This window comes from Hyaena hyaena, unplaced genomic scaffold (genome assembly GCF_003009895.1).
Source record: "Hyaena hyaena isolate Hyena2069 unplaced genomic scaffold, ASM300989v1 scaffold_70, whole genome shotgun sequence".
Lineage (NCBI taxonomy): Eukaryota > Metazoa > Chordata > Mammalia > Carnivora > Hyaenidae > Hyaena > Hyaena hyaena.
The window spans coordinates 927,856-946,279 of NW_024080701.1; the positions used below are offsets into that span (position 1 = coordinate 927,856).

At 52.5% G+C, this 18,424-nt stretch overlaps 1 protein-coding gene across 3 annotated transcripts in view; it reads left to right on the plus strand.

The window, feature by feature from the left end:
- Positions 1 to 9,830: 9,830 nt before the first annotated feature.
- PAK6 (p21 (RAC1) activated kinase 6) overlaps positions 9,831 to 18,424 on the plus strand; it is a 36,390-nt gene continuing 27,796 nt past the window's right edge. For 2 of the 3 annotated variants that reach the window (XM_039232934.1, XM_039232937.1), the window contains exons 1-2: positions 9,831 to 9,884; positions 10,654 to 10,735. The gene's annotated coding sequence lies outside the window, so the exon portion shown is untranslated. Of the gene's footprint in view, positions 9,885 to 10,100; positions 10,145 to 10,653; positions 10,736 to 18,424 lie in introns of those variants that run through there. The other variant, XM_039232936.1, reaches the window with a different exon arrangement.

Genomic DNA, 18,424 nt, shown 5'->3' on the forward strand with positions numbered 1-18,424 from the left:
TTTTGAGAGATTAATTCCAGACATTTTCAGCTTAGGTTAAAAAAAAAAAGAAAAGAAAAGAAACAGAAGGGAAAAAGGTGATTACCTTTACTTTTAGGGAGAAGAAGGAATGAAGACTTTTACTTTTCAATGCATTTCTGAAGACTTTGACTTTTCAGTACGTTTTACACTTTAGAATTTTCTGACCATGTACATGTATTACTTTTTTCTTTTTTGTCTGTTGTCTAAGAAATTATGGGCCATGGTTTTGTGATCCTTTCCTTTTATTAAAAAATAAAAAGCCTAATAAGTGTTAGTTTTTTTTAATGGGAAATTTGGGGAGTATATCATCCAAATTCCAAAGCAAGATTAGGAATTAAAATGAAAGCGTGAAAATAATTTTATTTATTTATTTATTTATTTATTTATTATTTGAGAGGGAGAGCATGCACACAAGCAGAGGAGAAAGACAGAGGAAGAGAATCTTAAGCAGGCTCTACACTCAGTGCAGGTCCTGACCCGGGACTCCCATCTCATGACCCTGGGATCTTGACCTGAGCTGAAATCTAGAGTCAACTGCTCAACCAACTGAGCCACCCGGGTACCCTGACAGTGAAAATAATTTTAAATCATTGAAGATAATATATCTAAACTTCTCTTTTTAGTGTACTAAGAATTAATATATGTTCAAATGTTTTATAATTTTTCAATTCGATACATGTTTTCCATGATTACCATCTTCCTTATAATTTCCTATGTCTGTGAACGAGGAATTGAATTACATAAACTTGACTTTTTTCAAAACAAAATTCATTTTCTGACTTTCATATAAACACTTGAGTTTCTACAACTTGACATTATATGATTAAGAAAGGAACAGACAGACCATGATGAACTTAAGCTAAACTTCTATAAACATAGACCTCTTTTTCATCAAAGAACACCACTACCAATAATCTCATTCCTTAGAGGCCCCCGTGGCTGACTTAGAGCTGCTGAGCGTATTGTCCCAGAATTTCTCATTGGCCCCTCCACAGGAAAGGAGCAGTTGCCCAAACTGCTAGTTTTCGAACTCCTTGTGAACAAAGGACTGTGTGTCTTAACAATTTTATATACCGGATATTAGCACATGGTTGTCAAATAGGTCGTGAATTAAAATGTTGGGAAAGAGCAGCTACAAGTTCAAAAACTAGTTAAACCTGAGCATTGGTGAAAGGGGATAAAATCTATCATAGGTTCTAGATCTGCATGGAATCATAACCTCACTTTCTAGTGTGGCACCTTATGTGTGTTCCTGTAACCTTGTGTTGTCGTTGACGGCTGACCTTGTGATACACGTCATTGTCCTGTTTACTCCTTTCAGAATTAAATGTTACTTTCACAGGTGTATTTATTCCATTGGAATGTGTACTTTATTTCCCACATGTGTTTAATCCAACCTAACGTTCATTTGAAACAGTTATGTGAATCAGCGCATGCTGCAGTTTCAAAGTAGTTTAATCTTGCCTGATCATGTGGTGCATTTTTATTTAATTGCTCAGTCCTGCAATTAGCAAAGCAAGGATGACATTTCATAAAAACCAAATACCCATTAAAATCTGTGTGAACAACAAGGTGAATATACATTGATTTGTTTGCCTTTGCATTTTTCAAACAAAATTGAAAAATCTGGTAATGCTAGAACAAAGTAATAAAAACATTGAAAGGTGACACATGAAGTTTCAATGAGATTGACTCGTTCAGGGAAACGAGCTAAGGATGACTACGTGTGTGGCACAGTGAGTCGAGGAGTCCCAGCAAACCGAGAGGGTCAGGCGGACAGGAAATGGGAGCAGGGCAGAGTAGAGGAAAGTTAACTAGCATTGCTGGGAGAGACCCTCCACACATCAACTGTACCCCATCCCCGAACAGATAAGGAAGCCACTCCACATGCTCAGGACTCACCCAGACTGTCACAGCCAGAATCTTAGCACGGGGACCAGTGGTTGAGGTGCCACCATGTAGGCCACTAGGGGCCGCCCGGTAGCTCCTGCCCTTGCCATCCCCTGCCACATCTTAGCTGCCTTGGACAGGCACATGTACAGGCCTTACCCGTCTCACTCAGATCAGCTCTTTGGAGCAAGATCTGTGGGGGTTTTTTCTTTTTTTAAATATATACTTTAGTTATAACTTGCATGTGGTGCTCACATTACAACGGGTCAACCACACAGGCCCGGGCTCTTCTAGTACCTCCTCAGGACTGAGGTGGCTCCCTGCCTGTGGTGCCAAATCAAACACTAGCGTGGTGGTTAGAAATGCAGCCTCTAGAGCCAGAATGCCTGCACTTGAATCCTGGCTGTGTGGCGTTGAACAAGCTACTTACCCTCTCTGAGTTAGTGTTTTGCATAAAATGAGGACAGCCTGAGTGTCTGCTTTCCCGAGTATTGCAAATTAAAGTTTTTAGTACACATAACTTGTAGATACTTGTATTGTTTTAGTTCTCATGTTGCCTGAGCAGTCTCAAGTTCTCTGGCATCCTCTCAAGTAGATTGGGATCCCAGCCAGTTGGTTGGAGCTTTACTGTCTTAAAAGTCAATTTATAGGATAGCGTGTAGCCAAATCTGTCATAAGATAAAGGTAGGTGAAAGAAACATGGGGTCTGTCATCTAAAGATAGGGGGAAAGGAGTTGTTTCTGTTGGAGGAGACCTTCAGGGACCCAAATCTTTGTCGTCAAGACAGTCTCAAGATCAGCCAAGTACTGAGCTCTTAGGGAGGTCCATCTGGACCCCAGTCTTCGATCCACAAAGTCATTTCAGTCCAGAGGGTTCCCTCCCCCAGCGTACAGCTCTCTGCTGCTTCTGTGCCGTGTTCGAGCACAGAATCCTGAACAGGCTGCCTCTGGTCAGTTTGCTGTGAGGCCTCAGGCCGTGTTGCCTTCCTCAGTGGTGGGAAGCAGGATGCATATTTCTTTCCCTCTAGCTGCTGACAGGTGCCGCTCACTCTTCTCTCTGACCAGGGTTTTGGGAGCAGGGCCTATTCACCCCGCTTAAGGCCAAGACTTTTAGTCTCTTTCTGACTCTCCTCCTGCTAGAGTTTGGGCTTTTGGAACTATTTCTATTTTACGCTCTGCTGTCTCCCTCTCCTGTGCCAGTGAGCAAAAGATGACCACTTGCTTAATAAGAAAAAGAAAAGGGGGCACATAGGGAGCCCAATAAACTCAATTCAGGGACTAGAAAACGTGGGCTCAAACCCTAGGTCTGCTCCTTGCCCGCTCCTTGATCCGGTCAGGTCAATCTGCCGTCTAGAAACTGGTATTGACGGCTCCTACCCCAAGGGCCATTGTGAGAATTAAAACCCGAGATGTGGTGGCTAAAGACAAACGTTGCTTGGCTCGTAGCAAGCAGCAGATTCCTCTGTGCCCCCACAGGAGCCCAGAGCTGGGTGCACAGGGGGAAGTTGGAGCTGGTGCGATCCATCATGGCGTCTAAGTCGTGATGGAGCCCGGAGACGCCTGACGTTCTTATTCACTCAGGCCTCCAGCCGCAACCTGCTGACGCCTGTTCTGCTCTTTGTTGAAACGTGTTCATTCACCCCTCCAGGGCAGCAGTCTCTTGGAATGTGTCAAAGTCGATGAGCCAAGAAATATTTATTACGCTCTACTGGTGTTCCATGTTAACGACAGGCACCACGAAGGACATAAAGGGATGGAAGCATGCTTCCTCCCTTCAGGGAGTTTATAATTTAGTTAGAGAAACAGGACATTGACATTACAGGTTAAGAGCCAAGAGGTAGATAAGTCAAAGGACATCTCAAGGTAAGCAAGCAAGAGTCAAAGGAGTAGAGAATATGTATTTTAAGACACTCAGAGGAAGTGAAGGCCAGCCTAGGTTGGGGGGTCCTGGCATGGCAGGGATTGGAGCCAGTTTGTATCGGGTAGTTTTCAGCTGCAAAAGTCAAAACCCAAAATTTCATAAGGGGTGAGAATATCTATTCTCTCCCATAACAGCAAGTGCTGGGGCCTAGCAACTCATGGAGGACCCAAGTTTCTATTCTGCCATCTTCAGCACATTGGGTTCTGTCCTCAGGCTGGTCACCTTATAGAACCCCAGTGGCTACCACTGTTCCAAGATCCACAACTTGGAACAGCACAGGAAAACTTTGCCCCAAAACCCTCCCAGCAAACCTCCCTTCTTGTTTCTTCATAAGATTGTCATCCATACAGGGTATACCTGGGGCCTAAACTAATCCCTAGCAAAGGGAAGGATTAGGAAAATTGGTTCAAACTAATCAAGATTCACTCCTCGGGCTGGGGCTGGGAAGGGGCCCTTCCCTAAGCACATGGGTATAATAGTGTACATCCTTATAAATTCAGTTTCTTTCAACAAGTAAAAAGGGGGATGGGTTCAGAGAGCAAACAATAGTGTCTGCCACATGGGGGAGTGTTGGGAAGAAAAAGGAAGTATTTGGTAGCTCTGAGACAGACTCTGAAACACATTGCATGGGTTCAAAGCCCTGCTCTGTCACTTAGTGACCTGAGCAAGTGAGTTAAATTCAGGAGGCCGTAGTTTTCTCAATTCTGAAATGGGATGATAGTTCCTACCTTGATTGTAAACTTTGTGAGGACAGCGACTTGTCTTGTTCCCTGAGTTACACTCAGCACCTAGCACAGAGCTTTGCACCTACCAGGCACTCGATAGACCTATGGTGAATGGATTCATAAATTAGATTGTTGTGAGGGTGTAATGAGCTAATACGTGGCAAGGAAGGGTTTAGCGCAGTGCATAGACTATAGATTGTGCCCAAGAAGATTAGCTTTTAGCCACTTTATAGAGACAACGGGAACCCTCCTCCACACCTGTCCTTTTGCTGCTTTGTGTCACCTGGGTGCCAGGTTTATCACTGAGCGCTTGCTCGTGCAGAAGCTGTGATGTGTCACGAAGGCTCTGCTCGGTGAACGGGGGCTAGGACGACAAAGGCCGGTCGCATCCTCTGCTGGAGAGAGGATAACGCTTGTGAGTCCCATACTAGGGACTCTGCAGTTCGTAGCTGTGACCAGTTTCTCAGCCGGCCTTCACGCTGTTGACTCCTCAGGGTCAATTCCCTGAACCCCTCGCTGGGACCAGCCCAACTCACTTCTAAGGCCCTGTGGCCAGAGGGGAGGGGCGCCTGTTTCACTCTGACAAGGCTTTTCCTTTTGGCTCTGTCGCAAGTGAAGTCCCGGCCAGTTTCTGACGGAGGTGGGCCAGCCCCTCTCACAGAGGCTGCTCCCAGGAAAGGTGCATCCTGTTTCTCCTGAGGGAAACTCCTGCGGGACAACAGAGTCCCTAGCCAGGGTCACTCCTCATCCTTTTGAGATCCTGATCTGTCCTTCCCTCTCTCATGTCCCCTAGAGCATTGTGACAGGGCATAATGGCAAGAAGGGAAGACCACACAAAATGGTGCCCACCTTCTGCCCTCTCGGGCCATCTGCTGACACTGGCCTCTTCTCTGGGTCCGTCTCCCCACTGTCACCCTCTCTTCTTGACTCCCCCAGTTGACCCAGAGGCAAGGGCACTGTAGAGATGGAGGCATGGGGGCTGCTAAACCAGTTAGTTTCTCAGGGAGTCCTCCCTGTCTTCCCTCAAACTGCTCCATGGTCCCTCTCCCACTTCCCTGCCCATTGGTATCCAGGTAGGTTCTGTGGCCCAGACTGGGCTATTGGAGGGCTTCGTCATTCCCTCTTCACTGGCCCAGCCCTGGGCCAGAGGGCCAGTGGCCAGGCAGCAAGGCTGTCAGCCAGCATCAACAGTGACTCCACCTGGGCTTTTCCCATTTGCTTCTGTTGAGGAAAAGAGTTCCTAGAGAAATTCCCTAATCTGCATTCCTGCTCCCTGGAGCATGGTGGAGAACATTCCGCTGCCAGTGATCCTCCACACACCTTGCCCAGCCCCCACCCCCACCCCCACAGGATGGACTGAGGAGCAGGGCCAGAGGAGTAGGAACAAAAGGGACCCAGAGCATCCCTACCTGACAAAGCCCTGAAGCTTCCTTCCCACTGAGGACCCCCAGGACCTGACCTGGTCATCGTCCCCTTTGCCACCCACACCTTGGAGGATGGGCAGGTCCAATGCAGGACCATTCAGGGAATTCTCTTGCAGGTGGGCCTCTGCCTCTGGTCTGGTTCTCTCGGAAGCCGGAGGCTTAGGGGCACCTCTAAGGCAGTGCCAGCCCTGGAGTGAAGGATTCACAGGCCTCTGGTGACGACACTTGCTTTTTACTGCAAGCCCTTTCCCGGTAGGGGCCGGAAGTGGGAAGAATCTGTCCCTCCCTTCCTGACCCTACAGTAGAGGTGTTGACAAGTGTAGGCAGGTGGAGACAGGCCTGCACAGCCATTAGGAAGGTCTTCGCAAAGCACCCCATATATATATACAGCACGAAGGGGAGGCAGAAAGTGTGGGGAAGAACCTACGTATCTAGAAAAACTTGTCTGTAGAAAGGAATATTTACCACACACTAGAACCCGAGGCTTGGTTTCTGAAAGTTTTTATTCTTTGGGAAAACCTAGGACGCATTAGTTCATAAAAACGTTAGGACCTCGCTGTTACGTGGCCTTTCTGAGCACACCCCCAGTGATTTGCTTAAACCACACAGTCAGCGGGACACTGTCGATGTAAGCAGTCATTCCAGCTGAACCTGATGGAACCAGAATAGTGCAGGTGAGGCAAGTTGCTTTTGAGGCTGTAAGTATATGTCCACTTTCAAGAACAAAAGGATAAAGTGAAAACCGTTTCTTGAGAAATTGGAAGGCCACCGTCTTGGCAGATCTGCATCAGCCACAGCTCTCAGAGAGCCGAGATTCAAAGGCAGGAACGCCCACGGTGACGGCACCGGCACCGGCAGCTGCCTTTGAACTAGGGATACGTCACACACTCAGGGCTTGAGCCAGAACAGGCCTGTGGGGGCAGCGAAGGGAACAACCCAGGCCTGTGAGATGGGAAAGTGGAGTTCCAGTCCTGCCTCTGCCGCTCATTGCCCCTGTGGCTTTGCTGAGTCACTCAGCCTCTCTGGGCTGCAGTCTTCACACCTGTAGAAGGGTGGGGGGTGGGGCAGGGCTGGTGAGTCTAGAGTCCCTTTCAGCTCCATGACTCACCGTGTTCTAAGTAAGGGCGGCTGGAGCACAGAGCCTCCTCAGATTCATTCAACAAAGTTTACAGAGGCATTTACAGTGTGCCAAGCACCACGCTGGGTGTCCTGCCCCGGAGAGCTCACAGCTCGCTGGGACCAGCAGAGAGGCGGCCCTGCCGGGATAAAGAAGGGCACAGGGCGCATACCCACTGACCAAGGAACAACTGGGCACCCGCCCACCTGTCCCCTACAACACGCACGCAGTCCAGCTCTGCAGGGTTTCTTCCAACGGGTGGCACGTCACCCCCCCTTCCCCTTCTACAACCTAACCAAGAAACGGATCTCAGTTTGCAGAAGGTCTCAACAAATCAAGAACTCCTGCAACATGATAGAGGAACAGGTCTCAGTTGGTGCAGACCATCAGTTTTCAGAAGTCTACGGACAGGAAGAACAAAAGAATCAACAATTACTAATTATCATGCTCAGGAATAGAAAATGAATAGAAAAAATAGCAAAGGTGCTGAGTCGAACATCGGCTGGTTTTTGGCCTCGGGCACCCATTTCCCTTTCCTTCAGTAATAGCAGCCTAGCTTTCTTCCCCACATCATGTGTGGTAACAGAAGCACTGCGCCCAGCATCCCCTACCCTCCCCACGTGCCCTGAGCCTGCCAACCAGGTACAGAGGTGCCCCAGGTGGAGTGTATGGTCAGGGCACCTTCTATCTGGGTACAGGGGAGTATGGAGGCTACAGAGTCAGTCCTGATGCCTCGAGCGCTAGCTTCTGTCCTGGACTTGATTCTCCAGGCTTCTCATCAGTGCTGGGGACTCATTACCTGATAGCCATCAAAGAATTCCTTTCCTGTTCAGGATGGACCCGGGTTGGGTTCCATGGCTGGCAGTTAGAAGACATAAGTAATCGAAATTTTTATGTTTGATGCCATAAGGTCCAATACAGTGCAGTTCAATCAACATGTGTTCAGCTTGAGGCCTTAGCGCGGGAGGTGACTGGGGGGTCATGGTTTTGGAAGGTTAACCCACGACCATTTGGTCAGTGGTTAAGGATGAGCAACAAAAGACACAGCCATGAAAGTGGAGAAAAAGGTTTATGAGCAGTCCCTACGCCAGGAGCTTTGTTCATTTAATTCCCACAACCCTGTGAGGCGGGTGAAATCATCCCCATTTTATGGATGAGGAAATTGAGTTCAGCTGGTTAAATAACATGCCAGAGGTCACTCAGCTGATGAACAGCAGAGCTGGGAGGTGACCTCAGGACTGTATAAACCCAGAACCTGGGCTTTTAACCAGAGACCACATTGCTTCACTATGGAAGATGTATGAAGGAGTTCTCAATAATATAAGCAGCTTCGTGCCACCTTGGATCTAAGGGGCTAGTGGTGTAAAGAGCCAAGGAGAGCATCTCCTTCTGACTGTCAGCAACAGTGGGTGTCCAGAGCAAGAGCTGGCTATCCAGGGCGGCGCCTGCAGCAGGACAGCCAGACGTGGGCTCACAGGGGGCATGTCCAAGTTGAGGTCAAAGCCATGGAGAGGGTGTTTCAGCGAACGTGGTAAGAGAGGAGCAGGGGGCCAAGACAGGAGGGCTGGGCTCCACCTGGTGTGCTCAGGGGTGCTGGCCTCCAGGCCCCAGAGGAGCTCAGGCTGCCTACACGCACATGACCCTGTTCCTCAAGGGTCCAGCTGAGCGGCTGGCTTCTGGCCCCTGCCAGCCCAGGAAGCTAGCGCCCACTCTGCCCAACACCCACCATGTGCTGCTCTCCCCGCCCTTCACAGCAAAACCAGCCGAGACCCTGAAAGGGGAGTTCAGCCCAGCTGTGGCCGGCCAGGGTCAGCCAGTTCTGTGGTGTGGGGAGCCTGGGTGGGAGGGTCTGGCTTCTGTGGGGCTGGGGGAGGCTTCCACTGAGCCTGGCAGGCAGCCGTTCCTTTCCCTCCCCCTCAGTAAAGGAAGGCAGGGAAAAACGTGTTTTTATAAATAGCTCCAGCCCCAGCTGATTTGTAAATTCAGTGGGTTTTTTGTGTCAATGACATCACCCTCCTCCCCATAGCAACCCCCGACGATATCAAAATTGCCAAGCAACGTTGGAGCAGCTCGGCGCCCCAAACGAGCAGGTCGCTGCCTGAGGATTTAATGGAGAAATCCCAAAGTGAGCCTGAGTGCATGGTGGAGGAGGGGCGTGCTGCGGCTGGGAGGGAGGCCGGAGCTCGCCGCCTGTGCAGCCTGCCAGGCAGCCTCGGGCCAGCTGGCGCTCCTCGGCCAAGGCCACGCTCCCTTTGACAGCCCTGCTGTCGACAGCAGATGGGGGAGGGCACTGCTCCCTGGCTGATGTGCCAGGAGCTGGGAGCAGCCATCCAGGTGACTAAGCCGGCCCACTGGCACTGAGTCACCTGCTGGCCCAGAGATTTCTTCCTTCCCTTTTGCATCTGATTATTTTGGGAGCTGGAAACTTGGAGCTGCACCTGAGTCCCACCCTTTCTAGTTCTCCTCTCTCTACCTTGGGCTGCGAGGAAGATGGGACCTATCAGGAGCCTGCTGCCACCCCCCAAGGACACGGAAGATGCTGTGGGGGCCCAAGGTTCCGGGAGAGAGATGCTGGCTGGCAAAGTGCAATAGCAGATATGGTGATCAGGCTGCTGTGTCCTCTGGAGGTGTCAGGAGAGAAGGGGAGGCTGGTCTGTGCTAACTGGAGTCCTCCTGGGCTGGCTTTGAACTCACCTCCTGCAGGATATTGCTGTACCTGAGTGGCTTCTAGGGCCAGAGTGGCATTTGGAGAGCAAGGCTGGATTGGCTTTGGCTGCCCGGGGGCAGGTAGGTGGCTCTGTGCTGGGTGTGGCCCCACGTGTGTGTGTGTGTGAGAGAGCATGTGTGTCGTCCCCCTGCTGGGGACCGAGAGCAGGACTTGGCACAAGCAGTTCATCCTGATGCTGGGCTCACCCAGGCCCCGAGACTGGTGCCTTGGAAAAGGGACACCAATTGCCTGGCCCTACCCAGAATGAGGAGCAGCTCCAGCTCAGACAGACCCAGGCCCTGTGTGAGTCCACAGGACAGATCTACAGGAGGACTTCAAGGTAGGGAATGGCCCAGAGAGGAGTAGCCCACGGATGGAAGCCAACCTGCCAGGGGGCCAGACAGCACACTGGCTGCCCCCTCTTGTGACAGCTCCGGGTCCTCAGGAGACGGCCTCCTATCAAGGAATTCTGTCACTCGACCACACAGTGCCAGTTGGCACCTATGTGCATCCTCTGCCGAGCCCACAGGGACTGGCCAGGACATGGCTTTCCCGTACTCAGGACCCAGCCAGGGGCCGCCTGCCGCCCAGGCCAGACCCTGGAGCCCCGGCCCCCACGGAGCATGCTCCAGTGTGTCAGGCAGAGGGGCGTGGGCCACCTCCCCCCGCCTCCCCCATACAGCTGGCAGCCTCACGGGCACACCGGTGAGTAAGCTGCCAGAGGGAGGAGGCTGGGTGCCCACAGAGGCAGGACGACACCATCCAGGAGCCTTCAGGAGAAGCGGCTAGGCGAGAAAAGCACTGAGGTTTTCTTCTTCTTTTCCTTTTTTCTCTTTTTTTTGCCTGAAGGGAGTGCCGCTTCCTGGGCTCCAGACAAGCACCAGCCTGCAGTGAGGAGCTTGAGGCCCAGCGGCCCTGAGGAGCGGCCACGGTAAGGTCCCTGCTGCCGCGTGGGTTTGGGCTCGCCGGGCGGGGCCGGGGCGCCCAAGTGTCCGGGCTGCCTGCCACCTGGGACAGGGGTGGCCGCTGCCGGTTTCTGGGATCGGTAGCCCCGCGCCCCGCCGGACCTTTCCAGACAGATTTTGAAACAGCCCAGTGCAAGCTGATTTCTGGCTTCCCAGCCATAGGAAGAAACGCTTGTTTCTGCTGTTTCTGCCCGTACCTCCCCCTCTGGCTGGGTCAACCTGGTGTGCTGCCACCAGGCTGCCCCTCGGGAAAGCCCCTCTCACCCCACCACCTATTCAGCCCACAAATATTTATGGAGTGTCACTGGGACCCAGCTCCCAGTCACGCCCTTCTGCAGAGCTTGACCCGCCAGAGATTCGGACTCTGAAACTTGGAGTCAGATCAGGTTCAGGGGACTGCCTGGCTGAGCACCATCTCTTCTCACAGGCCTCAGGCCTCCCACCTCTGCTTCAGGGTTAATGACCTGGTTGGCGCCCGGGGGCCAGACCCAGTGAGCTTGGGGTTTAAAGTGCCAGGGCCCCGCCAAGAAGCGAGACTAATACTGCATATGCAGCTTCTTCTCTCCCTCACGTCACACACCAAGGCTGGAGGGGCCTGCTTGCAGTCTTTCCCCAAACTGGTTATGGTGGCATCTGGGTAGGGCCGCCGGGCTCGGCCCCCAGGGAAGCTCATCTTGCTCGGAATAAGGCCTTTGGGCCAAGCAAGGGGTCCCCCCGGCAGCTTAGGAGTGGCAAGCCTGGGAACCCCACTGACAAGGGTATCTAGTCAGGAGGGCGTTGGAACTTAGGAGCAAAGCTTCCAGAAGCACCTGATTAGGGTGGAAAGCTCTTTTTACCCTGATAATGGCCGCAAGGTGGGAGCGTGGGAGCCCGGACAAGGCCGATTCTTGGTGAGCTGAGCTCTCTGGGAAGTGCCAGGTACAGGGAAGGTGCAGGCAGGTCTGAGGTCTCTGGCCCCAGCAAAGCACAAGGATGACCAGGAATGCACTCTGTGTCCTTGGGGAGCACATGGGACTAGAGTTGGGATGAACCCAGAAATGTCTCCCATTCAATGGCTCCATACTTGGCTCCAGTATGAAGAAAATGGCCCAGCTGTGGGGGTACTGCCTCCTTGCCAAAGGTGACTCCAAACCTAGAGGTCTCGCATGTGTGCAGAGCTGAGCACCAGCCAGTACCCAGAGGCTAAGGAGTGCTGAACAGCAAGCTAGCCGATTGGCAGCTGGCTGGGCTAGGAGGGAGCAGAAGATAGAGGCGAGGGCATAGGGAGCAGGAGAGGAAAAGGCAGCCTGGGGTTTTAAGAAGGCTCAGGAAGGGTTCTGGCTGGCTGGCTTTCTTATCCCTGCCTACCTCTATGGGAGGGCTAGGCATGGAGGAGGTGGAGACTCTGAGGGACTGTGTTCTGTACCGAAACCAACCCAGAGATGCCTCTAACGCACTGTGTCCTGAGTGCAGAAGGCAGGGGGACTCATGGGAAAGTGTCTTGTGGCCTGAAGCAGAGCCCTCCCCATAGGGTGCCCTCCCCCACCCTAAGTGGGAAGGCCCAGGATCCGGAAGCAGTTCCTGACGTGGGCAGTACTAGCAGACCTCATCAACAGCCATCCTGCAGCCTGCCCCTAAATAAGAGGTGGCCTAGCCAACAGGTTGGAATGGAGTATGGCTAATGGAAGCTTTAGAAGCACAAAGAGCTCGCAACTTCCTGAAGCTCGGGGTGAGCAGACTGACTGGAAGCTGTCCCCTTCTGAGCTCTGCCTTAGGGCCCTCTCGGGGCTAAGGTGAGATGCATGAGATGTGAGATAAAGGGGAATTAGTGTTTTCTGGGCAAGATGTGGTGACAACTTGGTGATGGTGCTTGGCACCTGGATCTGGCTCACAAGCTTGCAGTCAGGGAATAGAACTGCCTGACTAGGAAACAGCATGGGTGGTGGGGACAGGGTGTAGGGGAAAGTGGTGATAAATGAAGGACCAGGCCCTTGCCCCAGGGAGCTTACAGCTCTTCCACACACGAGTGGAAAGGGCAGCTGAGCATGGAGGCCATGCTGAAGCAGTGATCCATCCAGTCCAGAACATTTATAAATTTAGACCAATCCTGGGAGAAGGCTCTTAACATAGAACTTAACCAAGATGAACAAAGACGAGTTGAGAGAGTAAAGCAAAGGAAGAAGCCACTTGAACAGCAATGAACAGAGGACGTATGCTCAAGGAGATATGTAAGAGTAAGAAGAAGGAGAAGGTTGGAAAGAAATGCAGTCCCAGCTCCAGTTTTTCCCAAATAGCAAACTGCCTGCCACTGCGTTTCTCTAAGGAATGACTGGAGTCTGTCATTCAAGGAAACCTGAGTTTCCTTCTCCATCTGAGATCTCGTTTCAGGTCTGGAGGACTTAAAACAGGATGTATGTAGACAGTGAAGGAATCAAGAGGCCTGGTCCTAATCCTCTAAAAATCTGTCAAATGGTGGCCCCGATTCCTTGAGAAACTGAGTACTCATGAGCCCCACCTGAAGCGCAAACTCAGAGGGGCTTCATGCAGGGGGCCAGACCAGAGGACTGGACTAGAGGACTTCTTTTTTGTTTGTTTGTTTATTTATCTCTGAAGGAGAGAGAGAGAGAGACAGAGTGTGAGTGGGGGAGGGGCAGAGAGAGAGGGATACACAGAATCCAAAGCAGGCTCCAGGCTCTGAGCTGTCAGCCCAGAGCCCAGTGTGGAGCTCAAACCCAAGAACCGCAAGATCATGATCTGAGCTAACGTTGGACGCTCAACCAACTGAGCCACCCAGGTGCTCCACTAGGGAACTTGATCACTATGGCAAATGACTCAGAAATGCCCAGGCACCATAAGGTTCAGACTCAGACACTTGCTTTTTCTGCCAAAGTTCTATGGATTTAAGAAAGTTAATCCCAGGTTCTTTCCACCTAAATAGAACTAGGTAAATCCAAAACATGATATACTTTAACACGCTGGGAGGAATCAGCATGAAAAAAAGGTTCCCCCATAACTGCATGGAGCCACATTAGCCCCAGCAAAGGGACACGCATGCTGGCCAGCATTTTCTATAAAACCTCATTATAACACATCGGGCAGTGCCGAGACCCAGGTCTTTACAGAGACAGGATGATGACCTTTTTTGCACACCTGTGGGTTTTCTGTGGCAACTTTCTACCCTCGAAGGGCTCCCTCAGTCAGCAAACGCTGGCATCTTTCTGCTTGTATCTGGTTTGCCCAAGTGTCAAAGCACTCAGGCCCCCGGGCCTCTGGCTAATGGGGTGGAGGCTGATCGGTGTTCTCTTGCACACTCAGGCTGCTCGGGACGTGGACAGAGGGCCTCTGGGTGCTCAGGGAAGCAGGTCCAGAAAGGTCTGGTCAGCTAGTGAGTTGTTCTGATTTCTGATCCCAGTGCAGCAGGGACCCAGCCCGCTCCACCCCAGGGCAAATAGCAGCCAGCCGGTCACCTTTTCTCAAGGCCTCCTGCTGCCTGTGTGCATGCCCTGCTCCTGAAGGCTGCAGCAGCAGCACAGTCAGAACTGGGAGGACTGGTTCTCTGGTTCAGCTCCCTGGCCTGGAGCCTTCAGCCTCCATTTTCTTTCTTTTAGCTTCAAATGAGCAGTTGCACAGGAAGGCACAGAGGGTGGAGGGAGCCAAGGGGCCATATATTCCACAGCCTCTCATGCATCCAGAGTGCAGTCTGGGGTCAGGGGGATGGGGTGCAGAGGAGGAAAGGACTGCCCCCCAAAAAGAGATGGCCACCTTAGATTGCTGTAGCACATTCAAGCCAGTTACAGTCCTTAAGAATGTTTGATCAAGCCCCATAATATTATGGAGGGAGACAGAGACCCAGAGAAGGAAAGTGGGTCCTGAGATCACATAGCTAATTGGTGGCAGAGCCTTGGTTTCAGGCCTCAGGGTCCCCACTTCCCAGGCCAGGACTCTCTCACTGCCCAGACTGCCTTTCTATCACCAGGGACATCAAAGGTGACCCTGCAGGCAAGGGCAGACAAAAGCTGCAGGGGCTTGAGGAGACAACCTGGCCCAACACACTCGGAGGCCAGCCGGGTCCTGATGCCCCTCTGTGCCTCCTGCCCTAACAGGGGCTGGCCCTGACACACATGTGAACACTCACACACATACACACACACTACTAGCTTATTCAACAGGCAGCCCCAGCTCAGCCCAAGCTCATTCATCAGCAGCCCCCAAGGAAAGCTTTGCCCCTCCCCCCCAGCACCACCCCCTCCTGGACATTCTCTGATAAACAGATCCAGCTAATCATAAATGGATTGACTCCAGTTCTCCTTGTCCCAGGAAGCATTTTACATTTTAACCATAAGGCTAGCAGCATCTTAAGCCAAAGAAGACAAGAATGATGAATATGTCTAGAAATGAGAGATTCTGGGGCAGAAGTCAGGGGAGGCACACAGGAGACCCTTTACTTCCGGTGATCCTTTCACCAGCATGTCCTACGACCACAGGCAGGAAATTAAATGTCCATTGGCCACCATCAGAGATCAGATCCCAGAAGCAAGAGGCCTGTTGGCTGTCATCTGTCACCCTGTTACCAGGCCGAAGCTGGACTTCTATTTTCCACTAGAGTGGGTCTTGCTGGAAGACAGTGTGTCTGGGATTCAGAAAGGTAGAGAAAGTTGGGGTCTCATACCCTGGGGAGGAACAGGGCCAGGACTGGGGGCAAGAAGCCAAGGCTGGGAGTGAGTGTGTGTGCAGAGCTCCTGTGGAGGAGAGGATGGTCAGACAGGAGGAGGTGCCCCACACAGTCCATCATCCCGGCAACGGCCGTTGGGACAGCCCCTGGGAAGGATGGGCCAGTGCACACCAGGACCCTGCCATGTCAGTGTTCACAGAAAGTTCCCATGGGCCACCATCCCTGTGGTAATCAAGGTGTGGGCCAGAGACTAAGGAAGGAAAGGCCCTGAGAAGGGACGGCAATAGCTGCCTGGGCCCCTTCAGGCCTCTCTAAACACAGGCCAGCCCAGCCAAGTGGCAGTTAGATAGGACACGCCTTCTAACACTGGCCCAGGGCGGACGCAGAAGGCAGAGTTCTAAGAGCACTACAGCTGGATGGCCGGTGCTCCCAAGAATCACTCGGCCCAGAATGTGTGCATTTAGAGCTAAGGTGTTGCCCCCAGAGGGTTGTGGATGGGACCTGGGCAACCAACATCATGTTTCCTCAGACTCTTCCCTTCCTGGGGCTCTGGTCTGTGCCCTCACCCACTCAGGCACAAGCCTTCTGCTCCCCCTCACTCACTTGGCCTTCCTGAACATCAGGCCCTGGGATCTAGGACATGGGTGCCAGCCACGGCCCTGGCCCAGCCTCGGACCAGGGACCACTGCTACAGGCTCCGTGGAGAGAGGAAAGGACGATGAAGGGTTTCCATTCAAGCAGCTTCCAGCTGTTAGTTCTGCCAGCACAAATGCCAGCCGGAGAGCTGGACTGACAGCAACAGACACTTGGATGGAACTTTGGAGTCCATTAAGAGCAAGAGCTGAAAAGTGATCATAGTGAGAAGATATTAAATGAATTCATCATGTCTCTAAAATGAGTGGCCTTGGCATCGAGGTGGCTCTTTCTGTTTCCAGCCCTGCCCAGAGTAGCTCGTGCCCCCCGTGTAACTGGGAAGGGAGTCACGGCCTGCTGGATCCCTGCTTCAGCCCCTTGAGATGGGTGGACAGTGGCCTCTGTATCTGGTGGCTTGTCCACATCACCAGGCCCCTTTGGGACTGCCAGGCAAGTTTAGTGTCCAGTGTCAGTTTGCGTTTGGGGCAGACAGGCCTAGGTATTCCCAGTGGCATAGGAAACCTGGTCCAGATGCAGAATCTGAGAAAAAGGCAGGCAAAGAGAGGTTGGAGGCCTCTGGGTGGGGTGGCTTCCCTCTGCTAAGGTTCAGGATGGCACAAGGGCACATCTGTCCAGCAGCTGGGCAGATGGGCTCTTCCCAAACACCTAACTGGGCCCAGCCAGTGCTGCCACCTAGGGCTAGGGTTTTCTCTCTGGGATCTGTAGTGGATACCCCTAATGGGTTGCTGTAGTAGCAAGTTCTCCTGGAAGATCCCTGAGATTCTTCCCCTTTGGCATCAAAACGGGGCTCTCTTGCTCCCTGTGGCAGCTGGGTGCATACATGGAGTTGGGGAGGGGAGGGTCCGCCATAGTCCCTTTAGCAGCTACAAGGGCTCTGGGATCTAGGTCAACAACCTAGACAATCTAGAGGTCAACAACCTCTCACCCTGACCAGGGGTGCAGGTCCTCAGGACTCTGGTTCCCCAATGCTCTGGACCTCAGCATCCCATCACTTTCCCAAGAAAGAAGGACACTGTCTCCCCTGTTCTCTGCATCAAGAAACTGATACTGAGGCATGCTGGAAGCCTAGAGAGGCAGAGGGCTCCAATCCTGCAAGAGTCCATGGTCTCTGCAGTGAGACTGTCTCCCTCATGCCTGCCTACCAGCCCCAAGGGCTCCGCGATGTCGGCTCCCTCCATTCGCACCCCCAGACCCTCCCTCGGTGGATTGCACCTGCCTCCCACCCCCATCAGCAGAAACACGGGGGCAGTCCCATCCGGTGAGGGGCACTGGCCCAGGCCATCCCACAACAGGCTTTGTGGGTCGGGCCCCCTGGAAGAGAGAGAGAGGAAAGGGTCTTTTCCCAGGCGTGCCTCTCTCCTGGAGCTGAGGACTGCAGGGAGAGTGCGCAGCCACCCCTCCTGGAACCCAGGCTCCAGGAGCTCCTCCCGCCAAGGAGCAGGTAGGCACACTGGCCCCTGCTGTCCCGGTGGGGCTGCACGTGGGCCTGATGGTGCCAGGCCTCATCCAGGTCTGCGAAGGACAGATGGCTTGACGTAAGGACTTCAGGAAGAGGGCTGGTTCATGCCTGAGGAAATCTAGGACCTCGCCCCTAGGGGACAGGGTGGGGGAAATGGAAGCCCCCTCCACCCCACACGCCCAGTGCCATGTGGGGGTCCTCATGCCCTGATCGGAAATGGGGCAGGGATATTCCCCACATACGCTCTGTGTCACATGACTGGCCCTTTCTGGGTGGTGGTCAGGGTTGGCTCAAGGAGGCCACCAACTGTTCACTGGCACTTGACCCCACCTGGTCAAGTCATATCAGACAGTCCTTGGAACTAGGGACCTCTGGGCAGCACAGATAAGAGAACAGGCTGGGGCAGGTGCACTCGGGCTGAAATTTTGACTCTACCCCTCAGTGACTACAAGACCTTGAGCTAGTTCCTTCACACTCTGAGCCTGTTTCCTTGTGTGTAAAGTGAGAATATAATAATATAGTACTTCTGGGCCGGGCTGTTGTAAAAGGCGAAAGATTTATGCGATCTGAAGAGAAACCAGAGTATGGGGCCGGGCTGTTGTAAAGACTTGAGTGAGATAGTATGTGTGAAAAGCTTAGCATGGGGCTGGCCCATTGGAAGCCTTCACTAATTGGCAGGCATTATTATTTCTATTATTAGAGGAGGGCAGAGTCACCTAGAGAAACGAGCCCTGAAAGGAATAAGTGAGCTTGTCAGCAATTCTTGATCCCCGGGAAGCTTCTCGAGTCACGGAACAGAAAGGTGCAGGGGAAGGATAATGTGTTTTTGTTTCTAAACCACAAGTAGATCCGTATCTTTCCTCTTTGGCCCTAACCTGGGCTCACAGCCCT